Source organism: Dreissena polymorpha, chromosome 2 (genome assembly GCF_020536995.1).
Source record: "Dreissena polymorpha isolate Duluth1 chromosome 2, UMN_Dpol_1.0, whole genome shotgun sequence".
NCBI lineage: Eukaryota > Metazoa > Mollusca > Bivalvia > Myida > Dreissenidae > Dreissena > Dreissena polymorpha.
This window is the reverse complement of record NC_068356.1, coordinates 38,261,596-38,280,993: the sequence shown is the minus strand read 5'-3', so window position 1 is coordinate 38,280,993 and position 19,398 is coordinate 38,261,596. Positions and strand designations below refer to the sequence as shown.

The 19,398-nt window shown below is 33.1% G+C and overlaps 1 pseudogene; it reads left to right on the top strand.

Moving 5' to 3' along the window:
* Nucleotides 1–2,258: 2,258 nt before the first annotated feature.
* Nucleotides 2,259–17,871, top strand: LOC127869667 (neuropeptide SIFamide receptor-like; annotated as a pseudogene).
* The last annotated feature ends 1,527 nt before the right edge of the window (nt 17,872–19,398 follow it).

Below are 19,398 nucleotides of genomic sequence, written 5' to 3'. Positions count from 1 at the left end.
GACTTCGGTTTGAATCAAACCAATCACTTACTGCAAACTTTATGTACAGGTTACACTATACTAATTTGTAATGCATAGTAACATAACCAAAATATGTGCTCTATATCTAATTTCGAAATACATGCTGAAATGTACTAAACCGATTCCATCTTTTCGGCATGTTGAACTAAACCCTTAAATTAAAAAATGGATAGATAATAGATAAGGTACGACTGTTTTGGTCTATTATTCCAGTTTCCACAGTATTATAAATGTGTCGCATAATCTTTAGCTTACAATGTCATGCGCAATAAAACGTAATGACGTGTATCGTATTAACTGCAGTTTATTACGTCACGAATGTGGCAAATCTGTTCCGTTCTCCTAATATAAATGCATCCGTGTAATAACATGGGATGAAATAAACAACAACAAAGTCATAGATGAATTCCAGTCCAATTAAATATCAATTTCAATTTTTTATGCATAGTTCATTTCTCCAAGTATATACAGTAATACATTTACAAATTCATCCGTGATTAAGTAAGATAAATACAACCTCATGGCTACATGATTGAACCTTTCTCTGTCCGTTCATATCTTAATCGATGTCCAATTTTCCGACAAAACATGCACATTTAAATTAACAGGGTAATTTGCATAAAACAAAAAAATGTACACACAGTTGCACCATTTAATTTTATTTAATTGTGTTTTTATCGTTTAAGTTTAAAGTAACCAATGGGACGTCAACGTCCGTAAATATATATTATGCATGATTTAATCATTTTGTTTTAGTAGTCAGTGCATTTTTTAATAGTTACGGGCTGTTCTTTGTTTAAACCAGATTGAAAACTTAGATTCTAGCTTTATTTACAAATTTTAAATTACCCAATACTATTCACGTGCACAGTATAGCCAATCAATCACTTTCCCTACCATCCTTATACTGACTGCTTGTTTCGTTGTTTTGTGTTATGCGATTGTCAAATAATTAATATAAAGGAAAATGAATGTTCCTGTTCCCAGGTAAATCTTATTTGCAGTGTTTAATATGTATTTGAAATCTAGTGCGTGTACTATCAACTTTTTTCTTCGTAATATTAACGTGCGTGTAGTATTAACGTAACAAACTTATTTTCATTGAAATGCACGCCGCCATGTATTATCCCGTTTTGATCTTGTATTGCCTTTAAAACATAAAAATACTTATTATACCATTATTGCAATGTGGTAATGCGTTTTGAACTTTTCTATTCGGATCCCAATTATCGAGCTAATGACTACATATAAGCAAACACGGGTTGGTTATTTGTTGCATGAACCAACTTAACCCTATTTGCGTAAAAAGTCGACAACATGTGTAATGTATATGTTTACCACAGACTGACAAAATTGGGTATGGATAAACAGAACTAAACATGACGTATGAAATAATCACTTTCACAAACTAAACCATTCTTGCTATAGTACGAGTAGCTTGGGCCGGAGCTATATCAGGTACGTTAGCGCCCATCTATTGGCAGAGATAATCATGGCTGCGGAGAGTGGAGACACATGACAAACATCGCCTGTGGTGAATATGGACGGTTCATTCTACTACCAAAGCTTTTCTGTCGGAGTAAACGAGCAGCATGCGCAATTTATTGGCAAATTTGCATTTCTGGACATAAAGATTTTCTATGTTTATTGTAATGGGAAAAAGTGTTTTTGTGGCGCAATAACTCTTTGCTGGGGACAATAAAGCGGACAGCCAATATCATATGTCAAAGATTTTAGTTCTTACAGGGAACTGTGTGTCAGTAGAAACTAAAATGAAAGATAATATTGGCAAACATCATTTCATAAGAAATTTTGGTAATAATTAATTTTACGTCAGTAATGGATTTTAGAAACTACGTGTGTCGGTAAAAGGAAATTCACATCGTTGACATTAACATATAAGATAGAACGGATTAATTATATATATTAAACGCTCCAATATAATTAAAAAATACAAGTCAAAGATATGACTGATAAGGATTTATTTGTTAATATGTTATAATATACATATATTCGAATTTTATCTTGTGTTATTGTATTGTTAATCTTCGTTCGATAAGCCTATACTTATAATTTGTATATTTTGGTGCTGCAGTAACACGAACAAACTGTTTTGCACGCGTGAAATAATAACCCATGTGAACAGATAGAAAAAGAGACTTTAAAAAATGAGTTTTCTTGACATTAGTCAAGCGAATAATTCGAACCTTACGGTGACCGTCTATCCGTCGGCCTTTATGTCGACGGAGAACTTCTCGTCAACGTCAACGACGGATACGGAATATTACGCCGTGTTGCGGCATCCTCTATACATGATCATCATCTATTCGTTGGCCTACACCATCATAATGGTGCTAGCAATTTTCGGCAACGTAATGGTGGTGGCGGTTGTCGCCAGGAATCAGAACATGCACACGGTCATCAACTACTTTATTGTGAATCTTGCCATCGCTGACATCATGGTAGCCGTCATCTGTCTGCCCATGACGCTATTACACAATCTATACCACGGTGAGCATTTTACTTATTATTATTATTATTAGTAGTATTATGAGTAGTAGTAGTAGCAGTAGTAGTAGTAGAAGTAGTAGTAGTAGTAATCAAGGATAGCAGATTATTGCTTCTGAAAAATTTAAAAATCATAAATAACAACCAGCAATGGTAGATTCTCTTGATCTCGCAAAATCTCGCAAAATGATTACATGCTTTTGCAACAAGTCTGGGCATCACTCGATACTTTGCTTTAAGGATTTCTATTTAAGTGTCGCGCAATTCTATCAAATGGATAAGAGCAACTGCGGTCGTATCGAACAAATATCTTAAGCGATATGCAATAGGCAAATTAAAAGCAGGATGATTCTAGAGAACATTCTTGGCAAGTTAGAGCAACAGGTTTATATGCGCTACGTTACCTGCTTCTCATGAAAACCTTTTAAATTATTGTATCACTTTTTTTCCTGAAAAAACATAACGACGACACATTTACCAAATTTGCCTCTAAACCATAACTATTGCGTATATTATATAATACTCGTGTGACTTTGTAAACCCGTTTCTTTTAATTTTTAAGTTATCTTACTCTCCTTAGACGTTCTTAGAGATAATTAAAGATTGATTTGTTTGATTTGGTGACTAAATTTATCAAATGAACCCAGAGTTTGGATGTATTAGTAAAATGCTGTTGTTTTCATTTTACGGCTTATCACAGGGGAATTGAACCTTAAAGTTACATACTGAAGATAAATTACAAAGGAATACACAGATTTTTTTCAATTCTACATGCAATGTCTTTCTTTTATGTTTAGATGTACAAATTCCTGTTTCATGTGTAGCTTCGTCTTGAAGCCATTTTCAATTAAAATTCAATTAAAAGTTTGACGAAAAAGTAAGAGAAGAACATAGTCGTCTGCTTTGGCAAGTGTTTACATCCCATTTTAAAATGAACTTTTGATTATAAAACACTTTCGTGAGATCGTTAACAAAATAGACGCCATTTATTGTCTTGTCGGAAGGCGGGTACAACTCCTTTTCATTCAGTATTAGAAGAAAAATTTCTGCTCGAGATACGCACTATACAATTTGTTGAGGAAAAAGAGGTGTTTCAATCAAATGTGGTCGATGAGACGTAATTACTTGCTAAGTGTCTACTGAGACTTTTGTAGGATAATATCGTGTCCTTTAGAAACACATTGTCTGTTTGTTAATAATTACCGTGAACATACACATGCATTGTTCATTATCACAGACATTTCATCAATATCATACTTTAATGAAGTATAAAGATAACATACGTTCCTGTGCATCATTGTTGCTTTAATTCTAAGAAAAACGATGCACTGTTTCTAATGCGTATTCATGATAGGCTACACATATTTCACCAAAGTAACTGTTGTCATTATGTTACAAACTATTTGAACAAATCAAGTTTTAACATCTTAGGGAAAGGCTGATGTATTACATTTGATAACAAGATTCGGCCACTCAGTAATTTAATATAGTAAACAGGTTTCTCCTTAAGTAAGATAGTATTTTCGTTATTCACAAGCAAATTTCAACAGCGGTATGTCTATGTACGCTCTGTAACAAAGTTAGCGAGCGTAAGCGAAAAGATAACAACAATATTGAAAATGGAGCTGTCATATGAGATTAAGTGTCTTTTCTGCTCGTTGCTGATATATCATGGTGCTGCCCGAGTGAACATAACTCCAGAAGAGTCTTTCAAATGACACTCAAAACAATCCCAAGCGTTCAATGATGTAAACGTTTTTTTATCAAAGCGAAATGTAAATAAAGCATCAATAATAAGCAACTACTAGAAATATCATCCAGCAGCGACAAACCGGTACATGTACGAACTATTTCCGCAACTATTTAAATGTGTATAGCGATTGCAATACATGTTTCTTTCAACGAACGGCCAACACTATGTACCTATTTTCTATAAACCCAATTCCACCTCGTGGAAAATTGCCATAAACACGTTCCTTACATTACTCATGTTTTATGTTAAGCGTTCTTCTATGTATTTACCTGTTAAATAATCGAAATTAATCACATAAATACCATACAAAAATATGAAGTGCATGTTATATAATCATTTTGCATAAAACTGTTATTTCGAACAAGCATACAGAGAAGAAATAATAAGCAGCACTAGCATATTCGTACACGTTTATCTATCTGCCATACACATATTGAATCAATAATAATTGCATTACATCGACAATACAATGGTGTGCGACAATTTAAATATATGTAATGAATAATTTTTCAGAATGGCTGTTTGGCTGGTTCATGTGTAAGGCGACGCCATTCCTTCAAGGTGTGTCCGTGTGCGCATCCGTCAACACATTGGCAGCCATTGCAGTAGACAGGTATTGTAATACCACCATGTATCAGGACATTACATACCTGTTTCTAGTTAAAAACGGAGTATGGTAAACAACAAAAATGACATAAGATATTGGTCAAACATTATGTATCAATCTTTTTTAGCAATATACAGAAGTGAGCTAGCAAAGATATAAATGTTGTATTCACGAAAGCTATGAACCAATTGTTGAATAATAATAACGACGTACACATGTCTGCGATTCTGTGTTGCCATTTTCTGTTAAAGTGAGATATAACTATACAATACTCATTAACTTCTTCCTTTGTTCTGTTTCTTTGTTTCGATATTTCAAACTATGATAACGACAATCATTCGCAGTATTGAGACCGATATACAACTGAAAAAGGTGTATTATCCATTTTTGTAGAATAAATACACGGTTTATTTTATGTATAGCATTTTTATGATGAAATTCGTACATTATTTAAAAAAGACACTTCTTTTGTATTAAATGAGTCTGCGGTTTCACTTGAATTTCTTTTCAATTATCATCGACCTAATATTACTTTCTCGAGATGAGATGTGAAACATGCGCATGTGTTCACGTGACCACTTTTATATCTGGTCATTGGAAAACGTTGAATCAAAGATACACAATTATCAATAGCATTTTCCCTTCCTACGTTACCTTCTTAACTTATCATTTAAACTCTACATATTGCTAATTCTAAGAAAATCAAAAGTTGATTGTTTTGTCTCAATTTCGGCAAAATATTAATTTAATTACATAGTCACCAATTTGATTCTCAAATTCGATAAATTATCATTTACTTACACAGTTACCCATCATTATTATCACATATTACTTATTTTAGGTCTTAACACTTCGCGAGAATAAGAATTAGCATTTTAATTTTAAGTCAATCACCATTGAGTGAGGATAACACAATAAGGCTTTCATTAAAATGAATTATATATATTTTTTCTTTACAGATACCTTGCGATTTGTCATTATATGGTGGTAAAAATAAGCAAAAAAGTGTGTAAAGTAATCATTGTGCTCATTTGGATTTTTGCTGTTGGCATCATGGTCCCATGGGCTATATATTATACGACATTCCCGTACAAAACAAAATTCCAAATTTTAACACTGTGCAATGAGCTTTGGCCAAACGGAGATGAAGAGCGGCGTTCGTATTTCCTGGGTGCGATATTCCTCTGTTGCTACACGGTACCACTTGTTCTTATCGTGACGTGCTACTTTCTTATTGCCGTTCATGTATGGCGAAGACGCGCCCCAGGGGAGAAGACGACAAGCTCTGCAGGTGTCGTTCACAGATCGAAGGTCAAGGCTGTCAAAATGTTATGTACCGTGGTTGTCCTATTTGCGTTCTCATGGCTGCCACTGTACATCATTCGACTTTCCAATCTCTACGGGTGGAGTGCTAATAAAGAAGTTACTGAATTCATAAACCCAATAGCTCAGTGGTTAGGCTCTTCAAATAGTGGCATGAATCCAATAATATACGTATTTTTTAGCAAGCGATACCGTCACGGATTCAGGAACACGCTTGCTACCTGTTGTTGTTGGCGTTGGAGGATGAATCGCCTACAAAACCAGAGTTTGTCCAACTCGATGGCTGCTCAACCGTACATGTTCAGAAACTCCAATGCTAGACAGTCATACGTGCATGGTAGGGGTAATTCTGAGAAGAGTTTATCGAACAACTCACAGAAAAGAACCTCTTATGTATAAGAACTATTGTCGAAATATGTTATACAGTATGTGCAGAAATAACCTTATAAACTGAAAGTTCGACATATGCCTGTATTTGATATAAATAAAACAAACACTATGTTTCGTATTATATGTTTTTACAGGAGAGCAGGTTTGAGCACACGGGTTAAAACTGCAGAGACGAAGACGGAAATATACCTCAGACGTTTGAGATTCGTGGTCCAAGAAAACATAAAATTTTAATCAATGTTTATTTTTTATTAGTGTTTTGCATTATCTCTGAACTTTTAATGTTAACCATTTTATGTATAAGTTACATGACTCAGATTAAAAAAACTCATATACTAAAGTCTATCGTAGTATAAGATTTCGAATATTAATCGATTCAAATGTAATAAGAAAATAACTGAGAACGTTCTCTTGATCATCTAAGATAAAAGACAGCTGTGAAAATGACAATTAGATAAATAGTTTTTTTTTATTATTTTATATTTTTAAAGAATCTCTTACAAGTCTCAATTTCAATAACTTACCATCTGCTTACAGATTTCATTACTTATGTAAAAGGCAACACTAAGACAATTATAAAAAGGATCGTGTAAATGTAGATTTATATTTTTTTAACTTATTGCAATTTAAATGCTGTCTCTTTCTCTTTTATTTGTGTTTTATTTTATTTGTGATGCTATGAAGTTAAATTTAAAATACACTAATTTGTATGAATAAGACTACACAAATCATGAGGATTTAAGCCCATAAACAGGTTTTTAAACCTAAGTGCGTGGCATCGAAAAATATTGACAGTTTCAAGTTGCAGGTTGTGTGTGGTTTTGTTTTTACAAAAAATTATATTGTGTTTCGCAGATGGCTTAGCACTTTGTCAATAGACAAATATGCGCCACGACTTTCGGACATTGATTATATGTAAAATGCGCAGTCTGCTCAGGAGTTACTTCGTCCGCTTTACAGTCGGGAAATTTTTCCTAATCTCAGAGTACACTGGCATATCAGGAGCTAGACATTTTGGTATCATCCTGAGGCCCATTTTCACACGACGCGACCACAGTTAGGATCACGTGCTGATTATATTTAATTGTCAATCAGTTTTCTTAAATGATTTTTAGTATCAAATCTAATAAAGGGTTATTGTTTTGTTGTTTTTGTTTTTTCGTTTTTTATTTCGTGTCGTTTTTTTTTTGTTTGAGTACGCGCATATGTTATTTTAAGTATCGAGAGGTATAGATTAATAATTAGTTATCTTGTTTGCGAATACAATTTGACATAGGTAATCTGTGTCGTGGTGGAACATTTGCCATTCTATAACAAATAGGCTTTGTCCGACGGCGTTTAATTTGATTTTTGTTTGCAAAGAAATTTCTCGCCCAAGCATTTTTTTAACAAGTGAAGCGTAATACCATTTTTATAAATTTCACAGTCTCATCTTTAGAGTATACCAATGTCTTTTTGTCCCAATGTCATCGCGATCGACTTTATTCACATTAAGCTTAATTTATGTCATTCGCGTTATCTAGGAACGTTACAGAAGGGGTTATATATAAACAAAATCCAGACCGACGGCGATTTGTTTTCTCATTAGTTTTAACTGATATTATGTGTACAGTCGGTACAGTGTAGCTCTACTGGAAATGTTTAGACCCTGACTTGCCTTTATAATTTTTTACCAAAGCAATATTTATTTTTGATGTTACTAAGTATTCAATTTACTGACACTGCTCCATAATTGTAATTATTCAGAAAATGAAAATAAAATACTCGAATATATGTTTTTGCTAGCAATATTCGCGTTTCGTTTTCATTTGCGTTATGTAGATATCGCGAACACAGCTCATGCTTCCTACGTCTGATTTAAGAAAATAAGGTGTCTATTATGTAGGTGTACTTGACAATGGAAACGGCTACAAAGAATATATTGCAAAGGTACTAGATGAGCAATAAATGTTAATAAATGTTAAAATATGTTAACATATGTATCTGTCATCCTTAGTGTATCTGTCATCTTTAGTGTTATGTATGTTCATGTAATGTTATATATTTTCATGTAATAAATGTCAAAGGAATATACTTGCGAATGAACTTCTAGTTTGTATTTTACGAGTTCTTTTTATTTGTGTTAACAAACAGAAGATTGAAAAACGATGTGACTAAACATTAGAGTGTAGGGCAATGATAATCATTTCACGTTCAAATGTTTCCGATATGAACGAAAGTTAAACCTCAGAGAATCCTTGAAATTGTTTTCTTCGACCAAGAACCTCAAACTTCTAAATTATACTTATGTTTTGTCTATGCATGTTTAACACCGCAGTAATAACCAATAAGAGGTCATAACTTCTTCGATCGATGAAATCAATAGATAACATTTGATGACTAGCCCATATTCAAACGATACTGTAGAGCTGCAATCTCTGCAGAAAATGGTCATGAATAACTACACTAACTAAGCAGCGACTGATTTGTTAATCAACAGAACAGTACACTAGCTGTGAATTAATATTTACTGCACGTATGTATGAGATGTCATGTTACAAAATGTCCAGCGTCATTTGTTATTCTTTAAGACGAAACCACCATCACTGTTAGACATCCTGAATGGATTAGTCTTTTACGTGGTCTATGAAAAGTGTACATATGTACAAAATAGCCACAATCTGTGTACATCTTTTATTTTAAAATTACATTGTTCTAGAACATAATTGCATTGAATGTGAGAATCTCTGTGGGAACATCCGATGCAATCAAGAAAAACTATCAACACGATTTGACCTTTTTGTTGATTGTCTTTTTGATCGCATCGAAGAATGCAATACTAAAACGTGTTTGAATAATAAATCAAAGATAATATATCGAACGACAAAGCTTGATAACAATCCAATTTTACCTGAACCAATATTTACAATTTGAAGCGGTTGGCGTTCGAAAAAAATTATGTTATAATTACGTCTAACTTGGGAAATATAAAGTTTATAAATGACATGCATTTGTTTCCATTAGAATCATACGAAATACACATGTAGTCTTATTTGTAGAGCCTTCTGCGTTCTAGTAAAAATTCAATCTAGGTGATGACATGTTGACGATGATTCGCACTATATAAGCCTACTAAAACACTCAGCAATGTCTTTAGTTAAATTGCCATGTGATAAAACACACAATAAAATCCCTATTGTATTTACGTGAGCTATATTCTTGAAAAACTATTCGAATAAAGTATTTTGTCAATTGCAATGTGCTTTTAACAATGGTTATTGGTGTGAGTTATGTTCAGGAGGTAAATAACCTTGTTTTGGGGAAAATAATGTGCTTTATCTTTAAACAGAATGTGCGTATTTTTATAGACAATTTCGAAAGTGTAGATTAAATATCATATTATTAAAAGTCTTTATTTTTCGATTAAGAAATAATAAGAAAATGAGATATAAAATATTGAGATATAATATGAAAGTTTTATGTTCTATATAATGACGATCTATTAAAGCGCATACATTCTGAAATATGCTCGTTACTTGGTGAATCTTTATAGCCGTGTTTGTTTTGGATGTTTTCATGTTTACATGTTACCGTCATTATTGCATTTCCTATATCCATAGCTAACCTTCAACCCTTATATTGCAATGTATTGCGGTTGGTTAAAAGCTCTTGCTTAAATCGTAATAAGTGAGTGCGATTTCTGTGTAAGAATTTCATTTTTAAATTTTGCCATATTGATTGTGTTTTAAAATATGTATTATTTTATTTCATACATATTCCTAAATCTTATTTGCATCATATTATAATAATTGTATAGTAATAAGGCATATATTTGTTGTTCGACATTGACCGTTTTATATCGTAGAACGAATGTAAGTGAGCTTATTTTAGTTTTCTCTGTTGTTTTATTTTTTATTGATATTGTAATTGATTTTATATTCACAGACTTCCTTCTGTAACTACTTTACATGAATCATAATGGATGGCTTAAAAGATTAGTAGATGAACGTGCGTCACATTATATAGCCTCGAACCAGTCGATAGTTATAAGCCACAATACTATCAAAGAATTGTGTGTGTGTGTTGGTTCACATGGTAAGCACGAATGAGCAAAGTGTGTACTAAAGATATACTGAATTAGGGCGGCTGGAAAGCATTCAATTATTTTCGACGCAGACGACACGTCATTTGTGATGCAAGATGTTTACTTCGTTTGCTGAACAAACAGAGAGCTGTTTTAAATTCCCGGTAGCAACATTTTGTCGTTCATACATTTTTGAATCAAGGTGGATAGGTGGACGTCTAAACAGAATGGTTGTGAAATTTGTTCTTGAAAATGTCCTTACCAGGTATATTAATTTTATAGTTCATTAAAGTTGAATCGAGATTCGCATAAACCATATTTTTTTTACCTAGTAGTTCAGTGGCGGTTTTTACTAAGAATGTATGTAACATTTAACCTTATCCTTAAATTCGGATATTCACTCTATTACATAATTCCATGAAAGAGCAGTTTATCATTTCGAGACTTGGTACGACTATGCCATTTTATTTCGTGTATCGATTTCATTATAATTCATTCGCTTTTTAATCTTCTTACATAAACATCTTTTCAATGGCCTTATCCTATTCTTTTTCTGAATATAGCGATGGAAAAAAAATTCGATTTATATGACATTTTTTGCCTATATATCATACATATTTTATTTTATAACACTTTATTCGGTTCGTTGCATCGAAAAACCGGTTCAACGCCGCCGATTCGATTTCGATACCAATATACGGCCAATTTCGATTCGATTCACTGCAATCCCGATTGATCCGCATTTTAAACCTTACTTTCCAAATCCGTCGTCTTAACGTTCTAGTCATTTGTAATACGTATTGTGATTGGTCAATAGCTAATATGGATCCAATGAATGAATGAATGAATAACATGATGAGCATTACATCAGCCGGTAAAATGGCTTCTTCAACCATGCCGAAAGACGCACCGTCAAAATTAAACTTAAAAGCAATTCGAACATTTCGGGTTTCGCGAAGTTTCTGATGCAAAGGCAACTTGCAAAACGTGTTTTGTTGACGTAAGTTACCCATATGGTTTGTTTACTAAACTGTGTGCATTCTGTTAAGAAGTTAACTGGATGTTGTTTATATGCTTACATTTGTGTTTGTTTTTGTTTTCTGTTAAACGCATGTGCATTTTATGTTATTTAAAAATAGATCAACAGGATGTTGTGTTCAATAAATGTGTTACTTATAAAACAATGTTGCGTTTTAAATTGTATTTCACACATTAAACACTTTAAATGTACAACATAATAAGTTAATAACAAACACCAAACATATTAATTCATGCTCTGGACAAACCAAACATGAAATAGTTTGCAAAAAAAGCTGCAAATAGTTTAATTTGAATCGAATCGAAAATAATCGAATCGGACCATTTGGTATCGAAATCGAATCGAATCGAATGATGGGTGACTCGTTTCAGCTCTAATATCAAATTCACTTATAGTTGTAGACTGCTTGTTGTAATGCTGTTGATTTTCATTTTATGGCTTATCTCAGAAAAGCTAAAGGTCTAATTTACCTACTCTAGATCTTTTACAAAGGAATATTCAGATTGTTCTATATTCCACATGCAATGTCTTTCTGTTATTCTTGGAAATCACCTATTATTGTTTCTTGTTCAGATTCGTTTTGAACACATTTGCGCAAGTCGCGCACTTGGAATTAGTGACTCAGGCATGCCCTGTCAGGCTTTAAAAATCAAAACGAATTCTTTTTAGGCAATCTGAACTCGCTATATAAAGTTTAACGAAGAAATTACTGACAGAGAAGTCGTCTGTCTGGGCAATTATTAACTTTATTTATTAATTGTTTAAAATTTATTCTTTGTTTGTAACTCGTTAGGGCCTTGCACATTAATATACCGCTATTTTAGATGTGATAGTATTTGTGGTGTCACTATGCATACATAAACAGAATATATGTCTTGTCGGACATTCCGCAGCGTAGAACAAAAGCTGCTTCTCAAGTTACGTCATATGCAAATCGCATGAGGAAAATGTGTGTGCTTCCATCAAATATTCGCGATGAGCTGAAATTATTGTCCAGTGCCTACTGGACATTATGTATAATCGTATAGCTTCCCTTTTCAGCACCGTGTGTGCTTGCGAATAAGTATCGTGTTTACACATTTGCAATTATTAGTAGTAGTAGTAGTAGTAGTAGCAGTAGTAGTGGTTGTAGTAGTAGTAGTAGTAGTAGTAGTAGTAGTAGTAGTAGTAGTAGTAGTAGTAGTAGTAGTAGTAGTAGTAGTAGTAGTAGTAGTAGTAGTAGTAGTAGTAGTAGTAGCAGTAGTAGTAGTAGTTGTTGGTGTTGTTGTTGTTGTAGTAGTAGTAGTAGTAGTAGTAGTAGTAGTCGTAGTAGTAGTAGTAGTAGTAGTAGTAGTAGTAGTAGTAGTAGTAGTAGTAGTAGTAGTAGTAGTAGTAGAAGTAGTAGTAGTAGTGGTAGTAGTAGTAGTAGTAGTAGTAGTAGAAGAAGAAGTAGTAGTAGTAGTAGTAGTAGAAGTAGTAGTAGTAGTAGTAGTAGTAGTAGTAGTAGTAGTAGTAGTAGAAGTAGTAGTAGTAGTAGAAGTAGTGGTCGTAGTATCTCGCAAAATGATTCCATGCTTTTGCAACAAGTCTGGGCATCACTCGATAATTTGCTTTAAGGATTTCTATTTAAGTGTCGATCAATGCTATCCAATGGATAAGAGCAACTGCGGTCGTATCGAACAAATATTTTAAGCGATATACAATAGGCAAATTAAAAGCAGGATGATTCTAGAACACATTCTCGGCAAGTTCGAGCAACAGGTTTATACGCGCTACGTTACCTGCTTGTCATGAAACCCTTTCAAATTATCGTATTCCTTCTTTTCCTGAATAACGCAAAGAAAAAACATAACGCCGATACATTTACCAAATTTGCCTCTAAACCATAACTATTGCGTATATTATAGAATATTTGTGTGACTTCGTTAACGAAATAAACCCCTTTCTTTATTTTTTCAAGTTATCTTATTCTCTTTAGACGCTCTTAGAGATTATTAGAGATTGATTTGTTTGATTTGGTGACCAAATTTATCAAATGAAATCCAGAGTTTTGATGGATTAGTAAAATGCTGTTGTTTACATGTTACGGCTTATCACAGGGAAATTGAACCTCAAAGTTACATACTGAAGATCTATTACAAAGAAATACACATATTTTTTTCAATTCTACATGCAATGTCTTTATTTTATTTTTTAGATTTACAAATTCCTTTTAATGTGTAGCTTCGTCTTGAACCCATTTTCAATTAAAATTCAATTAAAAGTTTGACGAAAAAGTAAGAGAAGAACATAGTCGTCTGCTTTGGCAAGTGTTTATATCCCACTTTTAAAATGTATTTTTGTTATAAAACACTTTCGTGAGATCGTATGGTCGATGAGACGTAATTATTGCTATGTGTCTTCTGCGACTTTTGTAGGATAATATTGTGTCCTTTTGCAACACATTGTTTGTTTGCGAATAATTACCGTGAACATACACATGCATTGTTCATTTAAACAGACATTTCATCAATCTCATACTTTAATGAAGTATAGAGATAACATACGTTCCTGCGCATCAGTGTTGCTTTAATTCTAAGAAACGTGATGCACTGTTTATAATGCGTATTCATGATAGGCGACACATATTTTACCAAAGTAACTGTTTTCATTATGTTACAAACATTTGAACAAATAACGTTTTAACGTCTTAAGGACGGGCCGATGTATTACATTTGATAACAAGATTCGGCCTCTCAGTAATCTAATACAGCAAACAGGTTTCTCCTTCAGTAAGATAGTATTTACGTTATTCAAAAGCAAATTCCAACAGCGGTATGTCTATGTACGCTCTGTAACAACGTTGGCGAGCGCACTCGAAAAGATAACAACAATTATTGAAAATTGAGCTGTCATATGATATTAAGTGTCGTTTCAGCTCGTTGCTGATATCTCATGGTACTGTCCGATTGAACATAACTTCAGAAGAGTCTTTCAAATGACACTCAAAATAATTCCAAGCATTAAATGATTTAAACTTTTTTTTCAAAGCGAAATGTAATTAAAGCATAAATAATAAGCAACCACTAGAAATATCACCAGCAGCGACATACCGGTACATTTACAAACTATTTCCGCAACTATTTTAAGGGGTGTTGCGGCAGTTTATTTAACCGAGAATATATTTACAACAACACCGATGATGCTATTATCACAACTCAATATTTTTGTAATCAGTATCATCAAAAATGACCAAGTTGGTTCATAATTCAATTGTCATTGGTTCGATCCCAGGTGGGGTAAACTTTTTTTTATTTCTTTAATTTCATTCTTGTGTTACTAGTATACTGGAGCTTTTTAGTCATGTCGTTTAAATTTATAAATTTCAAGCATTTAATTACAAACTTCAAAACAAGCCGAAATCTGTGAACAAGTACATGTAAGTTATTAATGATTAAGGTCGAGTTTGATACTGTATGGTATTATGTTTGTGATTAAATATTGTTTTTTATTGATGCCTTTTGGTAAGCTGTTGTGATCCTAGTTAAGATTGTAAACAATTCTAATGTTTATGCATATTTCTTACAATCTATGTACCGGTACATGGGTTTTGCCTAATTGATGTATTTTTATAAAATTTGACGGTTAAAAGTGCGGTGACCCCCTTTTTTATTTGTGTTTTATGATGACAACACGTAGATGAACATATTTGAGCAGTTTTGCAGAATTCTATTTGACAACATTTTTTAAATTACATCTTGGTGTTAAAATAGTAAAAAATTGATGTTTTTTGGGGTGACATAGAAATTTAAATAATTTTTTTTTAATTAACTCCATTTTTTGGCATTGTGTTGTTTAATTAAATGGTATTTTATCTATCTCAGCTTATATAATATCTATATGTTGTCTATTTCATAGGTTACTAATTGGTTTGAGGCAATTAGAGATTTTCCAGTTTAAAAGAAAAAGTACATGTTATAAAATGGTGAATAAAATCAAAACAAGACCGGTGACCCTATATTTTTATTTCATTTTTCATATAGTATTTCATATAGTATTTGTATATAGTACTTGAATATAAATTTTGAATAACATCTATTTGGTGGAAAAAAATCAGCAAAACTGCAGCAACACCCCTTAATGTGTATAGCGATTGCAATAGATGTTCCTTTCAACGAACGGCCAATACTATGTACCTATTTTTTATAAACCTAATTCCACCTCGTAGAAAATTGCCATAAATACGTTCCTTACATTACTCATGTTTTATGTTAAGCGTCATTCTATGTATATACCTGTAAAATAATCGAAATTAATCACATAAATGACATACAAAAACATGTAGTGCATGTTATATAATCATTTTGCATAAAACTGTTATTTCGAACAAGCATACAAAGAAGAAATAATTAGCAGCACTAGCAGATTCGTACACGTTTATCTTTCTGCCATACACATATTGAATCAATAATAATTGCATTACAACAATACAATGTTGTGCAACAATTTAATATATATATTGAATAATTTTTCAGAATGGCTGTTTGGCCTGTTCATGTGTAAGCCAACCGATTCCTTCAAGGGGTGTCCGTGTGCGCATCCGTCAACACATTGGCAGCCATCAGTATTGTAATACCACCATGTATCAGGACATTACATACCTGTTTCTAGTTCAAAACGGAGTATGGTTAACAACAAAAAGGACATAAGATATAAGTCAATCATTATGTATCAATGTTTTTTAGCAATATAAAGAAGTGTGCTAGCAAATATATAAATGTCTCTATTCACTAAAGCCATGAACCAATTTTTAAAAATAACATTGAAGTACACATGTCTGCGATTCTGTGTTACCGTTTTCTGTTAAAGTGAGATATAACTATACAATACTCATCTGCTTCTTCCGTTGTTTCTGTTTCTTTGTTTCGATACTTCAAACTATGATAACGACAATGTTTCGCAGTATTGAGACCGATATAGAACTGAAAAAGGTGTATTATCCATTTTTGTAGAATAAATACACGTTTTTTTTATGTATAGCATTTTTATGATGAAATTCGTACATTATTACTAAAAAAAACACACTTTTTTGTAATTAAATGAGTTTGCGGTTCCACTTGTATTTCTTTTCAATTATCATCGACCTAGCTATTACTTTCTCTAGATGAGATTTGAAGCATGCGCATGTGTTCACGTGACCACTTATATATCTGCCAGACTGTATAGACACATAGGACACTGGAAGACGTTGAATCAAAGCTACACAATTTTCAATAGCATTTTCCCTTCCTACGTTACCTTCCTAACTTATCATTTAAACTCTACGTATTGCTAATTCTAAGAAAATCAAAAGTTGCTTGTTTTGTCTCAATTTCGGTTAAATATAAATTAATGACATAGTCACCAATTTGATTCTCAAATTCGACAAACTATCATTTACTTACACAGTTACCCATCATTATTATCACATACTGCTTATTTTAGGTCATAACACTTCACGAGAATAAGATCTAGCGTTTTAATTTATAAGTCAATCACAATTGAGTGAGGATAACACAATAAAGCCTTCATTAAAATGAATTATATATATTTTTTCTTTACAGATACCTTGCCATCTGTCATTATATGGTGGTAAAAATAAGCAAAAAAGTGTGTAAAGTAATCATTGTGCTCATTTGGAATTTTGCTGTTGGCATCATGGTCCCATGGGCTAAATATTACATTCGTGTACAAAACAAAATTTCAAAAGTTAACACTGTGCAATGAGCTTTGGCCAAACGGAGATGAAGGGCGGCGTTCGTATTTCCTGGGTGCGATATTTCTCTGCTGCTACACAATACCACTTGTTCTCATTGTGACGTGCTACTTTCTTATTGCCGTTCATATATGGCGAAGACGCGCCCCGGGGGAGAAGACGACAAGCTCTTCAGGTGTCGTTCACAGATCGAAGGTCAAGGCTGTAAAAATGCTTATGTACCGTTGTTGTCCTATTTGCGTTCTCATGGCTGCCACTGTACATCATTCGACTTTCCAATCTCTACGGGTGGAGTGCTAATAAAGAAGTTAGTGAATTCATAAACCCAATAGCTCAGTGGTTAGGCACTTCAAATAGTGGCATGAATCCGATAATATACGTGTTTTTAGCAAGCGATACCGTCACGGATTCAGGAACACGCTTGCTACCTGTTGTTGTTGGCGTTGGAGGATGAATCGCCTACAAAAGCAGAGTGTGTCCAACTCGATGGCTGCTCAACCGTACATGTTCAGAAACTCCAATGCTAGACAGTTATACGTGCATGGTAGGGGTAATTCTGAGAAAAATTTATCGAACAACTCACAGAAAAAAAACTCTTATGTATAAGAACTATTGTCGAAATATGTTATACAGTATATGCACAAATAACCTCATAAACTTAAAGTTTGACATATGCTTGTATTTGATATAAATAAGACAAACAATATGTTTAGTATTATATGTCTTAACAGGAGAGCAGCTTTGAGCACACGAGTTAAAACTACAGAGACAAAGACGGAAATATACCTCAGACGTTTGAGATTCTTTGTGCAAAAAAAACAACATAATTTCAATCAATGTTTATTTGTTATTAGTGTTTTGCATTATCTCTGAACTTTTGATGTTAACCAGTTAATTTATAAGTTACATGACTCAGGTTAAAAAAAAACCCTCATATACTAAAGTCAATCGAAGTATAAGATTTCGAATATGTATCGATTTAAATTTAATAAGAAAATAACTGAGAATGTTCTCTTGATCAGCTAAGATAAAAGAAAGTTGTGAAAATGACAATTAGCTAAATAGTTTGTGTTTTTATTATTATATATTTTTAAAGAATCTCTTGCGAGTCTCAATTTCAATACCTAACCATCTGTTTACAGATTCCATTACTTATGTAAAAGGCAACAATAAGACAATTATAAAAAGGATCGTGCAAATATAGATTTATATCTTTTTAAACTTATTGCAATTTTAAAGCTGTCTCTTTCTCTTTTATTTGTGTTTTATTGTATGTGTGATGCTATGAAGTTAAATTTAAAATACACTAATTTGTATGAATACGCCTTCACCAATCATGAGAATTTAAGTCCATAAACATGTTTCTGAACCCAAGTGCGTGGCATCGAAAAAAATTGACAGTTTCAGTTGCAGGTTGTGTGTGGTTTTGTTTTTACAAAAAAAAAAATTATATTGTGTTTCGCAGATGGCTTAGCACTTTGTCAATAGACGAATATGCGCCACGACTTTCGAAAATTGATAACATGTCAAATGCGCAGTCCGGTCAGGAGTTACTCTGTCCGCTTTACAGTCGGGAAATTTTTGCTGATCTCATGAGTTGATATAAGTTGACTCCGATTGCATATACGAGTACACTGGCATATCAGGGGCTATACATTTTGGTATCATCCTGAGGCCCATTTTCACACGACGCGACCACATTTAGGAGCACGTGCTGATTATATTTAAAAGTTTTTCCTGCCGGTAAAACACGTGTTCCACATTACATTTTCAGTCAGTTTTCTTAAATGATCGACATTTTAGTATCAAATCTAATAAGGGTTATTGTTGTTGTTTGTGTTCGTTTTGTATTTCGTGTCGTTGTTTTTGTTCGAGTACGCGAATATGCGGGGAGTCCCAGGCAGACAAAATAGCGAAATACGTAGAACACAAATGTTGATTTAAGTATCGAGGGGTATAGATTAATAATTCGTAATCTTTT